Raw genomic sequence first — 21,986 nt, forward strand, 5'->3', positions numbered from 1 at the left:
CATCTGCTCCTTTCCCTTTTTATCTGCAGCCCCACTAACTGCTCTGCACAATTCCTCCACTCAGCACACTCACCCGGCTGGCCTTTTCCAAACACGCTGTGTGCAACACACCCTCCAGGGTGTCACTTACAGCACTGTCCCTACCAGGAGGGCCCGTCCTGTCTATGTAAGAGCTAAGTTCTCAGTACTTAATAGTACTTAGTACTACCAAGTACTCAGTACGCTAAGTACTCAGTACACTCAGTAGTACTTAGATAAGTAGAGTATATTAGATTAGTACGAAGTGTTAGTACTCCATATCTCCCAAAGGCCTTCTCCCTCTTTTGGGAAGACATCCTTGGAAGCCTCCTCTGCATGTTCCCCTGATTCCCGGGTCTCTCATCTGGTCCAATGAAATACATCTGGCTTCCCGGGTGGTCCATGAGCTCCAAGCATCATCCCTTGGCTTGGTTCAGTAGTTTCCTGGAACCCATTCCTGTTCCAGCAAGGGAACTGTGTCCACGCAGAGACACCTGCCCCCAGGCCCTAGCCCCGCCCTGTTCAGGCAGTCAAGAAAATGCATCATATTATACTCATGTCCACATTTGGTCCCACAGTAGCCCTGTGAGGTAGGAGATTTTGACCCACTTTAAGAAAAGAACCATGAGATCCAGAGCAGTTCAGTGACTTGTCCAAAGTCACACGTTCCTGCATTGGCAGACTTGGTACCACAAACCCAGGACTTCTGATTCCCTTGTTCATTCTTGAGGTGAAAGACAGACCTGAATTGTACTGAGGGGCCCCGTGGGGTATGAGTACCCCCTGCACAGCCGGGGGGCCCTTGTCCTTCTACCATGGACCCAGCAGACCGGGTACCAGGCGGCGGTGGATTCTCAGCAGCCTCATCCTGACCACGTCAAATCCCAGAGGCCTTGCTGAGGGGTCGTGTCCCTGCAGATGAACAAAATAAATTCATGGAAATGTTTTCACAAGGGCGTTTTTCCTCTGCTGGTCTCCGCTTCCGTGAAAAACACAGACTTGAAGGTAAACAGTCTTGGCCCCTGTGAGGGAGCAAACACAGACTTCCCTGCCCATCCCCAGCTCCGACAGTTCTGCTTTCTCTGCCCCTCTTTCCGGCACAACCCAGTGTCCCCAGGAAGGCCTGAGGACCCAGCTCCAAGGGTGGAGGGCGTCCCCCAGTGACTGGCCACGGGAACACCCAGAGCTCAAGAGACTCCTTGTTTAAGAGCGGCAGTCAGCACACTTGGGTCCCTGCCCTCTGAGCTCCCCGCACTCCCATCAGACCCTGCCCGGTGGCCTGGAGGAGAAAAAGGGGGCCCTTCTGAAACGAGGGGTGCTGTTAGGTTAAAACAGAGGCTCGATCCTGAAGGGAAAAATAGTCTGTGGGCTTCAGCCATACTTCCTTCTTACTTGCAGACCCTGAAATTTGCTCATAAACAACACATTGTCATCTTGATTTTCAGCTTCTCGAAATTAAACACTCTGCTAGGAAGGATTTGTACGAATATCCCTAACTGCAGAGGGCAAATCGCGAGGAATTACTTTCTGTTTATTTACGCTTCACATGTTCTACTTGCAAAATGCTCCAGCATCCATTTCACTTTCGTCTTGGGTTTTTTTCTTCTCCCCAAGATTCTGGTGGGGGTGCATCCTTCCAGTGATTCCTGGAGATGGACCAGAGGAAAGCAGCGGTAGAGAGACCTGCCCTCGGGCACCTGCAAGTTCAAGGTCCACGTGAAGGTCAGCACCATGGCAGGCGGCATCGCTGATCATGATTCTTCACTTGTCTCTGCTGGCATCACACACCCACACCCTGGCCACAGACTCCTAACATCCTCGTCTGCTAAATCCACGGCTGAGCACGGGACTGGCTTTGACTGCCAGCAAGTGGGCAGAGGTGGCCGGGCGCCAGTTCGCAGCCTAGGCGGTAGGAGGCTGTGCGTATCTCCACTCATCCTGGTGCACGTCTGCCAGCATCACAAGAGACTTGTCTCCTCACCACGGCCGCCCTTGAATCCTGGGACCAGAATGGGTGTGTGGGGTCAGAGCTGCCCCTGTTGACCTGTAGACCCTCAGAGAATAAATGATGGCGGTTGTAATGCTCAGAGTCTTGAGGTGCTTTGTTAGACACAGCATTTCATGGCCACCGCTGACTGATGTAAGTATTTAGTAGAAATTCTGTAGATAGCAGGTGATTAATAATAAATGATTCCCTCCTGGTATGCTTATTTCCCACAGATTTACTGAGCATCTGTGCTTTTGCCAAGCACTGTGATTCATTAGGTGATGGGGGTACAGAAAGCAAACATTAGTAACGTAATAATAATGATTAACATTAAAACTTGTTTCCTTGTTTATTGTTGGCTGCGATGGTCTCGGTTGCTGTGTGGGGGCTGCTCTCTGGTGGTGGCACATGGGCTTCTCTGTTGGGGCGCTCGGGCCCCTGGCGTGCGGCTCCAGCAGCCATGGCGTGCCAGGTCAGTGGCGCGGCTCACGCACTCGCGGTCTGGCTCCGTAGTTCTGGCCCACACACGGGCTTAGCTGCCCCCCGGATGTGAAATCTTCCCTGACTGGGGATCGAACCCATGTCCCTTGCATTGGTAGCTGGATTCTTAACCGCTGGACCCCCACGGAAGTCCAATAATGAACATTTACTAAAGATTTACTAGATTCCAGGTACTATGCTCAGCTCTGTATATTCAGTTCAGTTCAGTCGCTCAGTCGTGTCCGACTCTCTGCGATCCCATAAATTGCAGCACACCAGGCCTCTCTGTTCATCACCAACTCCCAGAGTCCACCCAAACCCATGTCCATCAAGTCGGTGATGCCATCCAACCATCTCATCCTCTGTCGTCCCCTTCTCCTCCTGCCCCCAATCCTACCCAGCATTAGGGTCTTTTCCAATGAGTCAACTCTTCGCATGAGGTGGCCAAAGTATTGGAGTTTCAGCTTCAACATCAGTCCTTCCAGTGAACACCCAGGATTGATCTCCTTTAGGATGGACTGATTGGATCTCCTTGCAGTCCAAGGGACTCTCAAGAGTCTTCTCCAACACCACAGTTTAAAACCATCAATTCTGCGGCGCTCAGCTTTCTTCACCGTCCAACTCTCACATCCATACATGACCACTGGAAAAACCATAGCCTTGACTAGATGGACCTTTGTTGGCAAAGCAATGTCTCTGCTTTTAAATATGCTATCTAGGTTGGCCATAACCTTCCTTCCAAGGAGTAAGTGTCTTTTAATTTCATGGCTGCAATCACCATCTGCAGTGATTTTGGAGCCCCCAAAAATAAAGTCTGACACTGTTTCCACTGTTTCCCCATCTATTTCCCATGAAGTGATGGGACCAGATGCCATGATCTTAGTTTTCTGAACGTTGAGCTTTAAGCCAACTTTTTCACTCTCCTCTTTCACTTTCATCAAGAGGCTCTTTAGTTCTTCTTCACTTTCTGCCATAAGGGTGGTGTCATCTGCATATCTGAGGTTATTGATATTTCTCCCAGCAATCTTGCTTCCAGCTTGTGTTTCTTCCAGCCCAGTGTTTCTCATGATGTACTCTGCATATAAGTTAAATAAGCAGGGTGACAATATACAGCCTTGACGGACTCCTTTTCCTATTTGGAACCAGTCTGTTGTTCCATGTCCAGTTCTAACTGTTGCTTCCTGACCTGCATACAGGTTTCTCAAGAGACAGGTCAGATGGTCTGGTATTCCCATCTCTTTCAGAATATTCCACAATTTATTGTGATCCACACAGTCAAAGGCTTTGGCATAGTCAATAAAGCAGAAATAGATGTTTTTCTGGAACTCTCTTGCTTTTTCGATGATCCAGCGGATACTGGCAATTTGATCTCTGGTTCCTCTGCCTTTTCTAAAACCAGCTTGAACACCTGGAAGTTCACAGTTCACGTATTGCTGAAGCCTGGCTTGGAGAAAAAAGCTCCCATTTACTGAGTGACTATTATGAGCCAGACACGTGCTCGGCTCCGTCAGCCCTCCATTCAACAAGGAAGAAACTGAACCGTTCGAGGCCTCCCGCACCACCTTCTCTTGTTCAGTAGTCTCTCCTCGTGGGAGAGATGCTCTTCGTGGCTCTGTCAACTCGGGTGAGCTCTAAACATCTCTGAACCTCAGTTTCCTTATCTATAAAATGGGCATATGAAGGCCTTCCTCACAAGTTTGTGGTGAGGACCACACCGAGTAACATAAATGTTACTGGGACGTAGAAGGCGCTTGATACAAGTAATCATTTTACTTAATGTGCAAATAATCATGTATTAAAATAAAATCTTTCTCTTCAAAGGCACTAATTCTATCTCTTCCCAGAAACTTGTATTTGGTTTTCACAGTTACTCCACTTTGCTCATTTCAATTCAAACCACAGAATCATAGAACATCAAAGCTCACCTATCTCTGCCAGTCCAGAATCATAGTCCAGAATCGTAGAACATCATAGAACATCAAAGCTCACCCCATCTCTGCCAGTCCAGCCGGTTTTAGTCTTATCTTTTCACGAGTCTAACCAAAGAGCCCCTTTTCCTAACTAAACCTTACGGAGAAGCCCAATGAATGAAATGCAGAAGGGCTGAATTGTTCTGCTGGAGACGGGGAGGCTGGGTGAGGCAAGGGACGATGTCCTGCCCAGTGGGCACCCCACTTCCCCTAGTCGGGACCTCTAAGTGCCGCTGAGGATCCTTGCCCAGTGCTCTTCAAACTCCGTGAAGTCAGTCTGCAAGCCCATGGCACACAGTCTGGTTCATGCCAGTTTTGTTTCAGTTATATAAGCATCTAGTGTTTGTTGGACTGAGATGTAAAAATTATTTCTCACTGCAATTTGCCATCAAAAACATGGCAAAGCCAATCACCCCAATCCTTTCACTTCGTGTTTGGGGAAACAGCCCAGAAGAGGGAAGATGACCCACGAGGAAGGGATGGACCCAGAACAACACAGGTCCTGGGTTCTTGGCTGTAGGCGCTGGTCTAGGGAGCGGCTACTGCGCACCCACACGGTGTCCTCTTTGAGAGACGAGGAGACTGAGGCTCAGATTGGGAAAGAAATAAGTCTGCAGGGACTTCCCTGCCAGTCCAGTGGTTAGGATTCTGTGCTTCCGCTTCAGGGGTGTGGGTTCAATCCCTGGTCAGGGGACTAAGCTCTCCCGTGTGTTGCTTGGCAAATGAACAAACAAGTAAAAATGAAGTGAGGGCCCACGAGAAGGCAGAGCTGGATTCAGCCCGGCCTGGGGCCTCCGAGCCTGCTTGTCGCCCACGGCCCTGCTGCCCAGGGCAGGGAGGGTCATCTGGAGGCCAGACTGGACGGAGGGGCCAGAGGAGGAGGAGGGGACCCTGGGCTTTATGATGTGGACGGTGAGGTCAGACGGAGGAGGAGGGACCTCGGGCTTTATGACGGCTGGAAGGGCCCGGCCCCGCGAGCTCAGACGATGAGGGGTTCCTGGGGGGACGCAGCCCTCATCGGCTTCCGCTGGTCGGAAGGGCTGGCACCGCAGGCAGGGGCTGGGATGACCTGCCCGCTGCTCCCGGTGCCCTTGCCGCCACTCCGGAAACCACAGGGAGGGCCGGTGAGGGAGGGCAGCCCCGTCGGAGGGGCAACCTCGAGACTCTGTGAAGCTACTGATGGGAGAGCGCCTATGCCCCTTGCAAACTGCTGGTCAGACGCCTCCCAGGCGACCTGGCCCGCGACACTGAGGCGAAAGGCGTTCGGCCTGCAGTCGGCCGGTCCTGACTTCTGCTTTCCTTGGTCGCGCCCTTTCCCTAGACACGCCCCGCCCGCTCTGCCGTCCTCGCGGCCTCCCAGCGCTGGGTTCCGTGTCTGCGTCTCTGTCTCTGGACAGTCTCTCTCCGCGGACAGTTCTCTGTCTCCCTCTCCGGATCACTGTCTCCGCTTTCCATCTCTCTGCTGTTCTTCCCTCCTTTTCTTTTTTTTTTTAAAAACAACTTTATTTATTTTCTATTGTGCTGGGTCTGCCTTGCTGGGAGGCCTTTACTCTAGCTGTGGCAAGCGGGGTCCGCTCTCGCCGAGGGGCTCAGGCGTCTCCTTGCGGGGGCGCGCCCTCCGGGCGCGGGGGCGTCAATGGCCGCCGCTCCTCGGCTCTGGAGCACAGACACTCATTACGGCTGCTCTGCAGCGTGTGGAATCCTCCCGGCTCAGGGGTCAAACCCGCATCTCCTGCACTGGCAGCTGGGGTCGTCACCCCCGAGCCAGTGGGCAAGCCCGCCCCTCCTCTGGCATCACCAGGGGCAGAGCTGGCTGTTCTGAAGTCACAACGGCTGCGCCCTTGCTAACCGCACCGCCAGGCCCACAGAGCAGTGACCACGTGGGAAGAGGCCCACAGGCAGGGCCCGGGGCTCGTCTCCCTTCTCCACAGGAGCAGGAGGGGAGCCATTCGTGGCGGCTTCTCCACGGGAAGCTTTCGCAAGCTGCTGCAGTCAACGGTGGCTTTCTGAGCCTTGACGGCCTGCTCTGGGGCCCCATCCAGTTCTAGAGAGAACTGAAATACCCACACTGGACAGGTATTATTAGAAATACAGAAAGCAGTTTCCCCTCAGCACTCACAGGCCCCTCTCGCAGCTCTGGGAGGGAAGCCAATATTGTCCCCATTTTATGGATGCGGACACTGAGGGCCAGACATGTGAGTGAAGTGACTTCCAGAAGTCACACAGGTAGTTCAGAGCAGAGCCAAGACTTGAATCCAGGTCTCCTGACCCTAAACCTCAGTGCTCTGAGCGTGAGGCCTGTACAGATGGAAGCTTCCAGAAAATGCTGGCGGGGAGAGTAAGGGGTAGGATGCAGGCTGCCTGGAGCTTTCCAGGTGGCACCAGTGGTAAAGAACCCACCTGCCAATGCAGGAGACATAAGAAACATGGGTTTGATCCCAGGGTCGGGAAGATCCCCTGGAGGAGGGCATGGTAACCCACTCCAGTATCCTAGCCTGGAGAACCCCGTGGACAGAGGATCCTGGTGGCTATAGTCCATAGGATCACAGAGTCAGGACGCAGGATGCAGGCTGCTTAGAACTGGGACTGCTTTCCTCCTCTGGGTCCCAGGGCTGAAGTGAGGGAACTCCGACATGCAGAAGACTAGCGTTGCTGCTGGAGGCATCCCTCCTGGGTGAGGAGGCTCCCGTGGCAGCGGACTGGAGCGGTTGGTGGGCGGATCCTTCCCAAGGCGGAGCGCTGAGGCCAGAGGCCAGGCAAGCGGCCCTGCTGCGGGCAGCTGCTCATCCCAGGCATCCTCCCATCTCTTCTGCAGGAGTCTTGATTCAGGGCTTCTGGCTGATCTTAGGTGGGCAAAGGGGGTTACGGGGACTGACGAAGGGTGGCAGTGGCGGGCAGCACCCCACCCCAGAGCTGCCGGGTGGCCGCTGTCGTTTGGTTGCTCAGTCGCGTCTGACTCTCTGCGGCCCCACGGACTGCAGCCTGCCAGGCTCCCCTGTCCATGGGATTCTCCAGGCAGGAAGACTGGAGTGGGTTGCCATGCCCTCCTCCAGGGAATCTTCCTGACCCAGGGATGGAAACCACGTCTCCATCTCGTGCAGTGGCAGGCAGATTCTTTACTGCTGAGCCACCAGGGAAGCCCTGTCTGGCGGCAGCATATTAGCAAGAACACCCTTAGGAGGGTCAGGAGGCTGTGTGTCCCCAGCTCAGCCTATCAGTAAGCAATGCTGGGGTTGGATTGGTCCTTGTGCTTTTTATCGTGATCGTAAGACATCCTTCACCAATACCCATCAGGAAACCTTGGAAAAGATGAAGGTTTATTACTTACAGGACCTGGAAATTACACAACACAGTGAGGCCTTGTGGCGGGGAGAGAGAGAGAACCTGGGCTTCTGCTTTTATTGAGGTCAAGGCTTTCGTGGGCTTACTCTTTATTGGTGAATTTAAAACATAAGAGTGAGAACTCAGCATGGGAAGAGAAAAAACGAGGGGCCCGAATGGTCAGTTATGGAAATCAGCAAGATCTCTGATACAGAGAGGCTCCCTGGGAGGAGGCGGGGGCTCCTTGTCGGGTCTGGGGGCTGGCACTGTGTTTGTCCGGCAGCGCCGTCACTGCGGTGGACTGCCTCAGCCGTCAGACTCACCTGCTCTACACGAGGCAAAGAAATGAAAGACAGCTGGCAGGGTTTGCACTGAGAGGCCCCCCAGCTGGGGCTACAGGGGCCAGGCACCCTCCCCACGTGGAGACTCTCCCCTCGCTGTCGGCTGGAAGGGTCAGGGGGAGGTTTTCCTGAGGCTGGTGGGCTGGGGTGGTGTCATGGGGGAGGGCGGAGGCTCTAGTTCATGGCTGTCTGTCCTGGGCATCTGGGTTTGTTTAGGGAGGCAGGTCTGCCTCATCTGGCCTCCATGCAGCATGCATGCTGCACAGCTCTGAGGAGCACTGGTTCTTGTGTGCAGTGCACAACCTACACTCCTGTATGTGGCACCCTGGTCTAGGAAGCAGAGGTGCCTGCTTGAAGGGAAAAGAGCCCAACACCTGACAGATCCTGGCTCTGAGAACCAAAAGACTGGTCTTGGTCCACTCTAGCGACCAGCTCACTGTCAGACTGAACCAACACACACTGAGCTCCCATTGGGCTTTCATGGTGGCTCAGTTGGTAAAGAATCCACCTGCAATGCAGGACACCTAGGTTCGATCCGTGTATGGGGAAGATCCCCTGGAGAAGGAAATGGCAACCCACTCCAGTGTTCTTGCCTGGAAAATCCCATGGACAAACAGAGACCTTATTTTGCCTACAAAGGTCCGTATAGTTAAAGCTATGGTTTTTCCAGTAGTCATGTTGGATGTGAGAGTTGGATCATAAAGAAAGCTGAGTGGCGAAGAATTGATGCTTTTGAACTGTGGTGTTGGAGAAGACTCTTGAGAGTCCCTTGGACTGCAAGGAGATCAAACTAGTCCATCCTAAACAAAATCAGTCCTGAATATTCATTGGAAGGACTGATGCTAAAGCTGAAGCTCCATACTTTGGCCTCCTGATGCAAAGAACTGTCTCATTGGAAAAGACCCTGATGCTGGGAAAGATTGAAGGCGGGAGGAGAAGGGGACGACAGAGGATGAGATGGTTGGATGGTATCACCATCCAACTCAATGCCATCCAACTCATGCTGACCCGATGGACATGAGTCTGAGCAAACTCTGGGAGATGGTGAAGGACAGGGAAGCCTGGCATGCTGCAGTCCATGGGGTCGCAGAGAGTTGGACATGACTGAGCATTAGAGCGCTTATGTGCCAACTCATAATAGATGATTTATCTCGTTCAGACCTCTGCGTCTCCCAGTGTACTCTCCACTACATTTTCCAAACATTTATTTATTTTGCTGCGCTGGGTCTTAGTTGCAGCAGGCAGGATCTTCCATCTTCCTTGCTGCACGTGGGATCTTTACGCCGTGAAAACACTTAGCTGCAGCACATGCAATCTGGTTCCCTGAGCAGGGGTTGAACCCAGGCTCTCTGCACTGAGAGTGCCCGAGTCTTAGCTGCTGGACCACAAGGGAAGTCTCTCTACTCCCTTTTGAATTGGAGGAAATCTACTTGCTTTATTGATGAAATGACCACATTTACATTTTCAATGCAGATGTTTCACTTTCCAAATGCAAAAGTCAGTTTTGTAGCAAGTCTGGCTTAGAATGTAGGTTGCCTTTGTGCCTTTAAAGATAGCAACGTTAGAGTTGGTACCCAAGAGCTTTTCTGGGGCCCTGCGGATGTCTCTTTTCATACTTATGACCTACAGTCATCAGGTGGGTACTCAAAGTGTCTGGGCGTCTGGCTCTTAGCCAGGTTAGGAAGGGCCAGTCTCAGGTTCCCGATGTGTGAATGGAGATGGTGATACCTACTGTATTGTATCACGAGGCTCACATGAAATTGAAGGTGCTGTTTATTGAACACCTGCTGTGAACCAGATCTGTTGAGCCTTGGCATTTGTTAGCTCATGTGACTTGTATCTGGCACAGAATCCCCACTGTCTGCTGAATGAATGAATGAACATCTTGCACAGGGTCAGCTTCTTGGGCAGGCCCTCTGGGCCCCAGGCTTGGTTTAATGCACTGCTGTTGCCTTCTTGAAATGTTTCATAATTTTTGAAGAAGAGATCTGCTTTTCTGAAAAATAATTGTAATAAGTGTTTTTAACGAATAGCTGTGCTGGGCCTCGTCGCTGGGCACAGGCTTCCTCCGGTTGCGCCGAGTGGGGGCGTGAGGGCTGGGGTCGCTGCTGCACACGGGCTTAGCTGCTCTGTGGCCGGTGGGATCTTCCCACCGGGAAGGGACTGAAACGGTGTCCCTGCGCTGGCAGGTGGGTTCTTAACCACCAGACCACCTCGGAAGTCTCTGCTTTTTTTTTCAAAGGTAGGAAGTAGACTTATTAATATTCTTTGTAAAGCGGCTGTGGGAAAATGGGCAGCAAGGGAACGTTCATGTCCCAGGTCTTGGGCAAGTTCCTAGGACAGGCCACCAAGGCAGGGTCCCTGGCTCCACACAGGAAACAGGACCTTGCACTTTGATTTTGCACTGGGTCCTGCAAATTAGGTAGCTGGCTCTGCCTCTCCATAAGCCCTGTAGGACATCCTATTCCGCCTTGTCATACCCATTCTACAGATGCATAAGCTGAGGTATAGGGCGGTGAAATGACATGCATGAAGTTTCCAGCCTGTAAAGCGCAGAGCAGGGCCCTGGCGTGGACTTCCGCCAAGTGCAGTTCATTTCACTAAGAGGGCAGCCCTGCTGCTGTGGCCTCACGCCTGGGCTGGGCCTGGCCAGGACAGGTTACAAATCCAGAGTGGGGGGCCCTTTCCCTCCAGCTCTTAAAGGTCAGGGTGCTGGAGGATCTCACTAGTCTTTGGAAAAACTTCCAGTTTTTGACAAAGCAGTAAAAACGCCCTTCAGCCCGCCCACTTCTGTTTCTTTCCTGTTCTGGGAGATGAGTGAATAGGAAATGGGGGAGAAACAAGGAAGATGAACAAATCTCTTGGGGAGTCAGCTGCATCTCCCTCTTTAGCCTCCTCGAGGAGAGGGGGACACGGAAAAGGAAAGCCCCCCACCCCAGGCCTGGGGCCTCTGGACGGCTGTGTCCACAGCTCTCCAACCAACGCTGAACATGAAAACTGTGGGACAAGCTGGTCCCACCGCCTAGAACAAAGGGAGGCTGGTGTGTCTTAGTCACTGCTAATTTCTGGCAAATTACCGGCCTTGGGAGCGGGACCGCTTGTAAAGTTCTCACTGCTCCAAGCTGGAGGCAATTTATTCAAACGGAAATGAGGGCCACATCTGTTGAGGTGATGGGGAGTCGGGGGCCTCTTGCAAGCTCGTGGTGCCTGAGCTGGAATCTTAGGTGCACCTGCGGGGGCCTGGTGCTCTCCCCAGCCCAGCGTTTATTCTTCTGGAGTGGTTTGCAGAAGGATGCTGAAAGAAGGGCTTATGTGAGCTCAGGACGGTGTGCATCGGTTCTTTACAAAATCATAAAGTCCTCTACCCCTCCCAAGGCTGAGTGCAGGCGACGGGGGAGTCGTGGGCGGAAGGAAATTGCAACTGGTTTGTTTTTTTTTTCAGCCTGAGAGGGAGGGTGTTGGAACAGATTCCAAAGAAGAGGAAGTGCTCTGTTCACTCTTAATTCTGAGGCGGCTGGATTCACACACAACCTCCAGCAGCTCCAGGCAGAAAGGGAGTCTCAGGTTGTCGAGGAGAGTAGGTCTCAGGCTGGAGGCCCTTGAGGGTGAAAGCAGTCACGCCTTCGCCCCCCTGAACCTCAGTTTGCTCCGCTGTGAAACGGGACCGGGAGGCAGAGCAGGACGGAGCTTGGACACTGGGTTATGGACCAGAGAGGGGGGCAGGCAGGAGGAGGATTATTCACGGGCCCGACTGTGGGCAAAGTGCAGCTAATGAGCCTCTTTAAAGACAGAGTCGGTGTCCTCTTTCTCATGGTCATCCAGCAGACACGCCAAAGAGGACATAAGCAGCTGGAAAGTGTCACGAGCAATTCTTTTATATATGTGTATAATTTTGTTTATTTCTTTTGGCTGTGCTGGCTCTTTGTTGCTGGGCGAGCTTTCCTCGCGAGCTCTTCTCCAGTTGCGGGCAGCCGGGGCTGCTCACTAGTTGTGGTGAGGGGGCTCTCACGGCGGGAGCGCCTCACGGCGGGGGCCCCTCACGGCGGGGGCCCCAAGGCCCCAGGGGCTCAGGAGTTGTGGCTCCTGGGCTTAGCTGTTCCCTGGCAGTGGGATCTTCCTGGACCAGGGATCGAACCCCTGTCTCCTGCATTGTCAGGCAGATTCTTTACCACTGGGCCACCAGGGAAGTCCAGGAGTAATTCTAATCATAGTGAATTCTAAAGCAAATATCCATGTAATGAACAATCCGGTTGCTATCAAGACAGAATGATGCCAGCAGCCCTAAGCAATCTCTCCCGTTCACGTCCCCTCCCGTAGCCTGTGGGCACTCACAGCTTTATTTATGAAGATCATTTCCTTTTCTTTTTGTCTTAGTTTTGCCACTGTGTATGCGTCTTTCCGTAATGAAGCTTAGTTGTGCTTGGTTTTGAATCGTGTACAAAGGACTCATACAGTGCATGTTTGTTGTGTCAGCTTCTTTTACTCAAAATCCTGATTGTAACATTTGCCCATTCTTCCAGATGAAGAAAACGGAGCCTCAGAGAAGTGAAATAACACACTAAAGGTCACATAACTAGTCCTGGCAAAGCTGGGCATGAATCCACCCTGCCTGGTTACTGCTAGCAGATCAATCTGCTGCGGTTGCTAACGCCCCTTTCTAACGATAGGCAGGAATGACCTGAGATAGAAGATGTCGCCCTGCTGCTGAGCCAAGTCTATAGAAGGCACTGTCTGTCCCCTGAGCTCCTGCGGTGGGATCCCACTCTGGGGCCATTCTCCCATCAAGAGTGTAAACAGTGGGGGAGAGGGGTTTCCCCCAAAGGAAGTGGGAGTTCTCCCAGGGAAGTGGGGTGCTCCCAGGAAAGTGGGTGTGCTCCCAGGGAAGTGGGTGTGCTCCCAGGGAAGTGGGTGTGCTCCCAGGGAAGTGGGGGTGCTCCCAGGGAAGTGGGGGTGCTCCTATGGAAGTGGGGTGCTCCCAGGGAAGTGGGAGTGCTCCTAGGGAAGTGGAGTGCTCCTCGTGTCTTCTCATTCCTTTTTTCCTGAATATAGGTTGATCCTTTAAAATTTTTCCTGTCCCACCTTTCTTTTTTTTTTCCTGCTGAAGTAGAGTTGATTTACAATGTTGTGTTAGTTTCAGGTGTTCAGCGAAGTGATTCAGTTATGAATATATAACACACACACATATATAATTCTTTTTCAGCTTCTTTTTGATCATACGTTCTTACAGGGTATGGTTCTCGGTGCCATCCGGTAGGTCCCTGTTGCGTCTGTTTATATGTAGTGGTGTGTTAACCCCAAACTCCTGATTTCTCCCTCCTCCACCCCTTGTGCCTTTGGTTACCAAAGGTTTGCTCCTCTGTCTGAGTCTGTTTCTATTTTGTAAATAAGTTGATTTGTATCATTTTCGAAGACTCCACATATAAGCAATATCATATGATTTGTCCTTCTCTGTTCCATTTCTGAATGTATGAGTTAGGGTAAGATGTCAAAGTAACACCCTCAGTGGGACTTCCCTGGCGGTGCAGAGGTTAAGACTGTGCGCTTGCAGCGCAGGGGATATGGGTTCGATCCCCGGTTGGGGAACTTAGACCCCACATGCCAGTGTGGTGATACCAAAAAAAAAAAAAAACCAACCCAATGCTAAATGCTGTGGGTAGCAGTGAGCAAATGAAGTTAATGACAACATTGATTTTTTTCTGAATTTCTTCCTCAAGCAAGCCTCACATCCCCCTCATAGGCTCTTGCTGCTGAGGCTGACAGGAACGTTAACATAAAACTGGGGCACAGCCGCCCGGTGCCCCCGGGACCGCCCCTCCCCGCCACCGCCTGGGCAGTGTGCTTTCATGAAACCCCTGCCTTAGCGCGGCCCCGCCGAGTCATGCCAGCGACCTCTGCAGTCTTGACAAATACCCTCAGTTTCCAACAGTGGCATAAAATGTTTCCTCACAGTGTCTTAAGGGGGCTCCCGGCGAGTCGGTTATAGCCTGGTCTGCAGTGAGGTTCCGTGTTTTCAGAAGACAGTGGCAGCTGAGATGCGACTCTGGGGAAGGAGGAGGGATGCTTGGCTGGAGCGGGGAGACGGTGAGGGGGGAGGAAGAATATCTGAGGACACCGGGCTGTGGACTCGGGGGTGTGGGACGGGGGCAGGGCCGCTGAAGAGTCACAGAGCAAGGACCGTGCTCAGAGAGGGGCCTCGAACAGCCTGTGGCCTGGGGCGCGTCCTCCAGGGTACCTGCGACTGAGTCCCGGGGCCCCTTCCGGGAAGGCGCAGAACTCTGCCCAGGAGCCCCCCAGCCTTGGGCAGGGGCGTGAGCACTGTGCTGGAGTCAGGCAGCCCTTAAAATGCGCCCAGCTCTGTGCCCAGAACCTTCATGTGTTCATTCACTTGAGATGGGACTTCCCTGGTGGTCCAGTGGTTAAAAAATCCTCCTGCCAATGCAGCGGACCCCGGTTCAATCCCTGGTCCAGGAAGATCCCACATGCCTCGCAGCAACTAAGCCCATGTGCTGCGACTACTGAGACCGCGCTCTGGAGCCGTCAGCTGCACCCGCTGACGCCCCAGCACCCAGGGCCTGAGCTCTGCAGCGAGAAGCCCCTGCAGGGAGAAGCCCCTGAACCGCAGCAAAGAGCGCCCTCAGCAGGCTGCCCGCTCTCCCGGGCTCCCCGAGCCCACGGGGGTCTCTGGTGGGGACCAGGGAAGAGCGGCACTGGCCCCCAGCCGTCCTGATTCAGATCCTGGCCTTCCCCAGGCACCTCTCGTCCCTCAGCTTCCCCACCTGTAAAGGGGGCACCGCGACAGGGATGCCCTCATAGAGCTGGGGCAGGACGAAGCCCTGGGGAGCAGGGCACGTGCTTGGCTTCCGGGGGCAGAGGGCACAGGGGTCTCACTCTCTCCTCTGCTCGGGTTTCCACCCCCAGCCTCCCCGGTCCCTCTCCCTCGGGTCATCTGAGCTGCTTTTTAAGAAGCAGAGTGATTATTTCTCAGGCAAAGCCAGGTCCTGGGAAGCTCCTGGCGGCCGGCCTCACTTTTCGGCCTCAGACCTGCAATTCATCGCGCCACCGGAGCGGGTTTCGGGGCCTCGTGCAGAAGTCCGCTAAGCCAGGCCCCGCGCTCTCAGCTCAGCCCCCTCCCCGGGCCGGGCTGTCCCGCAGGCGGCGGCCGGGTGCCGGCCCTCTAAACCCCAGGAGCTGCGCGCCCTCAGACGCTCGCGCTGCCCCCGGGGCGATGGAGGGGGTGCTGGGAGCCCGCTTCCCGGGCCCCCCAGGAGCCCTGAGCCTCGTAGAGGCCGCGGCCGGCAGCCGCGCGCCCCCGGATCCGTCCGGGGAGAGCCCTGGGCTCGGGGTTCGGGCCTCGGCTCCCCCAGCGCGCGCCCAGCCCTGCCCGGACCCCTTCCCCAGCGTCCGAAAGCACCCCACAGCCCGGTTCTGGAGTGGCAGGGAGGGCAGCCAATGACCGCGCGGACCACCACGCATTACATCATCACCGTGGGCCCCCATTGGTCGGGAGCGCGGCCTTCCGCGGCCTCCCCCGCGGCCTGGACGGTGGGCCTCGCTGCGTCCCGGGCGCGGAGAGCGCTGGTGCTGGGCTTGCGGACTGGTCCACCCGGGGTCCAGGCTGTCGCCAGGCGTCAGCTTCCTCCTGCGGAAGAGGGGCGAGTTTCACCCGTCCTCCCCACTGCCCGCCTCCTAGACGACCCCCAGGACCGGGGTCTGCCCGGGTTCCTCACCACCACCCCCTGACCGTGCTCCCGCCCGTCCAGGAGCCCCGGGGAGACAAGGATCTTGTCCGGGCCGCCCCCGCTTTCATCCCCAGAGCCTGGCAGGACGTGGACGTGTTTAATAATGGTCAGCGCTAACTGACCGTTTTTCTAACTGGCAGACGTTGTCCTGAGCCTTATATATCACTTTATTCCTTTTATAAACGTTAACTCCCCACTGACATGGAGGCTGGGTGAGGACAGTGATTGCCCAAGGTCATGAGACTGGTGAGTGGGAAAGCCAGGCTTCGCACCCAGGCGGGCTGGCTCCAAAGCGTGCCTGTGCCCCCAGCGACCCCATGGACTGTACGTACCCGCCAGGCAGGAATACTGGAGTGCATTGCCATTTCCTCCTCTGGGGGATCCTACCGACCCAGGGATGGAACCCTCTCGTGTCTCCTGCACTGGCAGATGAATTCTTTACCCCTGCGCCATCTGGGAAGCCCTGGCTCCAGAGCCCTTAATCCCAAAGCCGTGGGAGTGAAGGGCCAGCTCTCACCGCTGTGCCTGGTTTAAGCTCCCCTGGCCGTCTTTGGCAGGAGCCTTCCCCCGGCTGGCTTGTTGGGACAGGGCTCTTCTCTGAACTGCTGTCAGTGAGCCCCAGGGTAGACTTGGAAAAGCTGTTGCTGGGATTTGAGGAGCTTGGTCCTGAGATGTCAGGAAGGATTTCAGCTCTTCTGCTACCCAGGGATGGGGGCGCATAAACCCCAGCAGACTGGCTCATGGCAGATCAACTGTGGCGTTCGATGGCACTGTGTCGCTGCCTCCTCTCCGCCTGCCTCCCTCCCCTCTCTCCCACCGGTCTTGGCTCTTGTTTGAACTCTACACAGGTTCTCCTGTGTGATCCTGAGTACACTGTGCCTACTGTCTGGGCCTGACATCTGCTCACCTGTACCAGGAAAGGGCCGGGATGGATGCCCTCACACCCAGGAAGCCTGCAGGGCCCCACCCGTGCCCTCCGCCTGCGCTCTCTGGCATCTGGGCCTGTGCCCGGTGGTTTTGAGTCAAGATGCAGCTTTGGGGGTGCAAGACCAAGGAGGGGGTACAAGTGTCAGAATGCTTAATGGGACCAACAACTCTGACCTTAGGGAAGCTTCCATGGAGTCAAGCTTGGTGACTTCGAACGTGAATGTCTGACCATTTCCCCACTGCTTCTTTGTAGGTGCTGCAGAGAGCAATGAAGAGCGAGCCAACTCTGACGGGTGGTTTTGTGAAACAGGCAGCTGGCTTGCTCACTGTGGCATTGGCAGGCTCACCAAGGGTCCTAGGAGGAGGTTTCTGGTAGACAGGTTTCAGCTGGGCATAAGGAAAAGCTTTGAAGCTGCCTAGAATGAGCTGACTTGTGGTAGTGAGCTCCCCGTTGCCAGAGGCATGCAACAGAGCAGTTTCACTCATGCATCAAAACTGACCTGTTGAAGGCACTGTGCCAAGTACTGGGGGTCCAGAGGAGAATGAGGCTCAGTGAGGGCACATGCACTTTAACAGATAATTTTGATGTTGTGGGTAAGTGTGAGTGCAGGGAGGGGGTGTCTGAATCCGCCTGGCAGCCTGAAGGGAAGGGTGCTTTGAGGATAAGGATACAGCCCTTGGCTGAATCTTAAAGTAGATCAGAAGCTTGCCAGCCAGACGGGGGCTGGGGAGAGGGCTGACAATCATTCTTACATTCATTCATTTATTCAGGTTATATCTTCTGAATTATATATAGAAGGGCATGTTGCAGAAGAAATGCAAGTCTCAGGAGAAGGTAGGACTGGGGGTGAAATTCAGAGTTGCCTTCACCATAGGTGTCAGAATTCATCTCCGTGTAGAGACGCTTCTGGGGGAACCGGTCCCAGCTTCATGGAGGGCCAGGAGGGACCTCGGCCTTCTCTTCCTTGGCAGGCCTGCCCGTTGGGTGCTGCCCTTCACTGCCCCCCCCTCCCCGCACTGCACCGCCAGCCCATCCAGAGTCTGTGAGCTGCTCCAGAAGGACGCCACTAAGAGGAGGCTCTGGGAGCCGCGTATCCTAGCAACCTCCAAGGCTGGCATCCGCAGGGTGAGGCCTGAGGCCCGAGGCCCAGCTCAAGGTTGTTCTCTTTCCCCAGCCTTCCATGAATGTGCCACGGGCTCGAGGGGCAGGTTGGGAGAAAGAGGAGAGGGGTGGACGGGAAGTGTAGCGTCCAGATGCATCCTAGCCTGGATGAGGCCTCTCAAGCAACACAGCCCTGGGGGTGGGAGCGGAGAGGCAGGGAGGAGAACAAGTCCTTCAGCTGAGTATTGCCGTCTGTCTGTCACCAAGGTCGATTTACAGCCATTTAGAGCACAGTGAATCTAGGCAGTGATCGTCAATGACAGCTAACATCATAAAATGATGACAGCTGGAAATTATTTTTATTTTCCTTCTGATGGAAGACCGCAGCACCATCTATGAAATACTCCTGCCAAAAAACTTAAAAAAAATCAAGCCTGAATCTGATCAAGCCTCTAGAGGTAACTCTGAGTTACAGGGACTGCAGCCAGATCCTGTCTAAAGGAAAAACACTATATATTTCATCAACAAGAGATTGTAAAGAAAAAGAACAAAAGGAAAATAAAAATAACCTCAAATGAAACAGAAGGGGAACTTACAGATGTACTTAACAGAAGCTCAAGAGAAATATCAACCCATGATAACATATGAACTTTCTTTGGATTCTGATTCTTACTAAGAAACTAAGAAACAACGGCAGTAAAAGCTAAAACACTCATGGTCCAGTGATTAATTCTCTGTGCTACCAGTGTTGGGGGTGTGGGTTCGATCCCTGGCTGGGAAAACCAGCATCCCACGTGCTGGGTGGTGTGGCCACGTGCTGGGTGGTGTGGCCGAAAGCAACAGCAACAACAAACAAACAAAATCAACAACCTCCCACCAAACAAAACGGCGTTCATGAGACAGCTGAGGAAAGCTGAGCACTGACTGGGTATCTACTGATGTCAGTGAATGATTTTAATTTTTAGGGAATGTTAAAATGGTTTGGTGATTATACTTAAAAAGAGTCTTAATTGTTCAGGAATACATACTGAAATATTTGTGGGTAAAATAACAAGAGGGCTGAAATGTGCTTTAAAATAATGCACGGTGAGAGGTGGGTGTAGAGGTTTAGGTGAAACAAGATTGGCCTCGAGCTGATTGATTGGTGACGGGCCCAGGGGATCATTATATTGTAATATTAATTCATGCGCGCAGTCGCGTCCCACTTTTTGTGGCCCCATGGACTGGAGCCCCCAGGCTCCTCTGTCCATGGGGTTCCGTAGGTGACAATACTGGAGTGGGTTGCCATTTCCTCTTCCAGGGGATCTTCCTGACCTAGGGATCAAACCTGAGACTTGCATCTCCTGCATTGGCAGGTGGATTCTTTACTACTGAGCCACCTGGGAAGCAATATTAATTTAAGTCATATGATATTGTTGCTATTTAACCATTTTGGACCTTCACAATGGCAATTTCATATGATGCAAACTAATCCTTTGGTATATTTGAAATTTTTCATAATAAACACTTTTTTAGAGCCAAAGGAAAAGTCCAGTCCTGCTTTTACAAGAGGAAAGAGGTATCCCAGGCTTGTACTAAAATCTGTGGGACTGTTATGAAAAAAAGCTGAAGCAACTCTCAGTGGCCTCTGTTGCCTGCATGAATTACTTCTGTTGAACGAATAATAATGGTAACAGTATTATAACTTACAGGTGACTGACAGCCGATGTTTAGTGACTTGACTGGGTATGTTGGCGCTGCAGAAGATGACATCATGGATGTTTTAACTGCTTAGTAAGTAACAATGACAAATTAAAGGAATCCAAACAAGCTGTAGACGGAGGATAAAATGAAAATCCTTCCTGCTTTTGAAAGAAGCCACGCTGGGTCATTCCTGGAGCATAACCTGTCCCTGAGGACCGCTGGCCAGAAGACCGCAAAGAGGGGGCAGCGTCAACCCCTGCTTCGCCCCATGGTCTCTGCAAATCTCCCAGCTTTTGAAGCCACAGCGTTCATCTCCTGCCTGTTTCTCAGGCTTGTGGTTTCCTGTATCTGGAGAAGGCCCAGGTCACTCCACTGAGTCCTTTGTCTAGTTCCTGTTTTTATCTTTATGCTGAATTAATTACTCAAGCAACCAACAAGGTTTTATTTGTTTCTTTTTAATAATGTCTTCTCTTTGTGGACCACTGTGCCTGGTGCTTTAAGGTAACATGGTTTCTTGTCACAGCAAGCTAATGAATCAAATCCCAAGCCCACCTTTACTAGCTTTGTGGCCCCAGGCAAGTAATATTTAACCTCCATTTGCGCCTCCCTTTCCTTACCTGCAAATTGGGGGTAATGACAGTTAATACCTGCATATAGGGATCTTATGAGGATTAAATAAAATAAAGCAGGTCAGTCACTTAGTGTCGGGCACATTGTAAGGCTCAGTAAATGATAACTACTACTATTATTATTTTTACATAAAACCTTGAATGTTTAACAGTGAAGATAAACTGGGTGGTTTTGGTGATGTGTGATTTATCCTAGGAGACTGGTTTCACAAGGAAGTCTTGTACTAAGAAACTACTAAGTGCCTCTCGCCATTCATTCTCCTCTTTTACCTTAATAAAAAAGCGAAGACGACATTTCCCAGCCTTCCTTGCTGCTAGACATGGCCATGTGACTAAGTTCTGGCCAAAGAAGTGAAAGCACAAGTGTTATGTAGGACTTCTAGAAAGGCTGCTTAAAAAGATCTGATTCAGCTGGGAGGATAGTCCCTTGCCCCATTTTTTTTTTGCTTCTGCTGGTATGGAATGTTGATGTGATGGTTGGAGCTCTAGCATCCTCTTTGGAGTGTGAACCAATCTTGCAGATAGATAACATGTGTGTGTTAGTCATTCAGTCATGCCTGACTCTTTGTGACCCCAGGGACTGTACTCCACCAGAATCCTCTGTCCTTGGAATTCTCCAGGCAAGAATACTGGAGTGGGTTGCCATTTCCTTCTCCATAGATAACGTGTACGGGGGATAACAGAATGACAGGAGCCTGGGTGTCTGATGCCTGTGGCATCACCAGTCCCTGGACTGCCTATCTCTTCAGTTTTCTGTGTGAGAGAAGCAAACTGTCTTGTTTAAGTCCCCCCTTTTTTCTGTTGTGTGCAGCTGAACCTAATTCCAAAGGTGATATTCAGAGTATATAACAACCAGAACGGCACAGGCGCTGACCAGTCAGAGCAGAGCAGACTACAGCCCTAGGGATGGAGCAGCAGAGGGGGGTTGGGGGACCTGGGGTGGCGGAGTCTGGGGCAGCAGATGTTTACCAACCAGAATGGAAATGGCGTAGTATTTTGACCCCTATCAATGTATGCTGCTCCGTCACTCAGTCGTGTCTGACTCCGTGACCCCGTGGACTGCAGCCCACCAGGCTCCTCTGTCCAGGGGATTCTCCAGGCGAGAATGGAGTGGGTGGTCATGCCCTCCTCCAGGGACTCTTCCCATCCAGGGATCAAACCAGCATCTCTTGTGTTCCCTGCATTGGCAGGCATATTCTTTACTGCTGAGCCACTGAGGAAGCCCACATCAACGGATACACAGCTGAAAATCAGATGAGTACAAGCGCTGCCTAAACCTAACACACGCAATGAGTAATGCTTAAGAACCGCTGAAACGCTTGGAGAAGGCCTTCAGGGCCTGGGCGCAGCTCGAGAGGAAGTTAAAAGGGCGAGGGACGCACAGGGAGTTACGGACGGTGAGACTCGCAGATCAACGTGACTTAGTGAGGACGGTCTTTCTTTTCTTGTTTTTTTTTTCCCATTAAAAAAAATTGTTGTAACATACATGTAACATAACATGTTCCATCTTAGCCATTTTTCAGTGTACAGTTTGGTGGTATTGCAGACATTTATAAAGTTATGCAAGCATTACCATCCATCTCCATAACTCTCTTCACCTTGTAAAACGGAAACACTGTTCCCAGGAAGCAGCAGCTCCCGGTTCCGCTCCCCAGCCCCTGGGACGAGTGTCCTTATCTTCTGTCCCTGTGATGTTGACTCTGCTCTGAGCACTTTAGATAAGCGGAATCATATAACATTTGCTTTTTGACAAGCTTATCACTTAGCATAATGTCCTCTAGTTTCATCT

The 21,986-nt window shown here is 52.6% G+C and overlaps 2 long non-coding RNA genes across 2 annotated transcripts; one reads left to right on the forward strand and one right to left on the reverse strand.

Annotated features, from left to right (window-relative positions):
* Positions 1 to 1,528: 1,528 nt before the first annotated feature.
* On the reverse strand, positions 1,529 to 6,224 carry LOC145513896 (uncharacterized). Its single transcript, XR_014059763.1, has 2 exons — positions 4,411 to 6,224; positions 1,529 to 3,925 (listed from the first exon to the last, which is right to left on the reverse strand). It is a non-coding gene; the product is annotated as an uncharacterized LOC145513896 (long non-coding RNA).
* Positions 6,225 to 6,326: 102 nt separating this feature from the next.
* On the forward strand, positions 6,327 to 20,002 carry LOC145513895 (uncharacterized). The gene is made up of 6 exons (XR_014059762.1): positions 6,327 to 6,531; positions 17,037 to 17,377; positions 17,555 to 17,618; positions 17,756 to 17,909; positions 19,577 to 19,658; positions 19,740 to 20,002. It is a non-coding gene; the product is annotated as an uncharacterized LOC145513895 (long non-coding RNA).
* Positions 20,003 to 21,986: the final 1,984 nt, after the last annotated feature.

Source organism: Giraffa tippelskirchi, chromosome 7, assembly GCF_054371585.1.
Source record: "Giraffa tippelskirchi isolate mGirTip1 chromosome 7, T2T-mGirTip1v1.2.pri, whole genome shotgun sequence".
NCBI classification, from domain to species: Eukaryota; Metazoa; Chordata; class Mammalia; order Artiodactyla; family Giraffidae; genus Giraffa; species Giraffa tippelskirchi.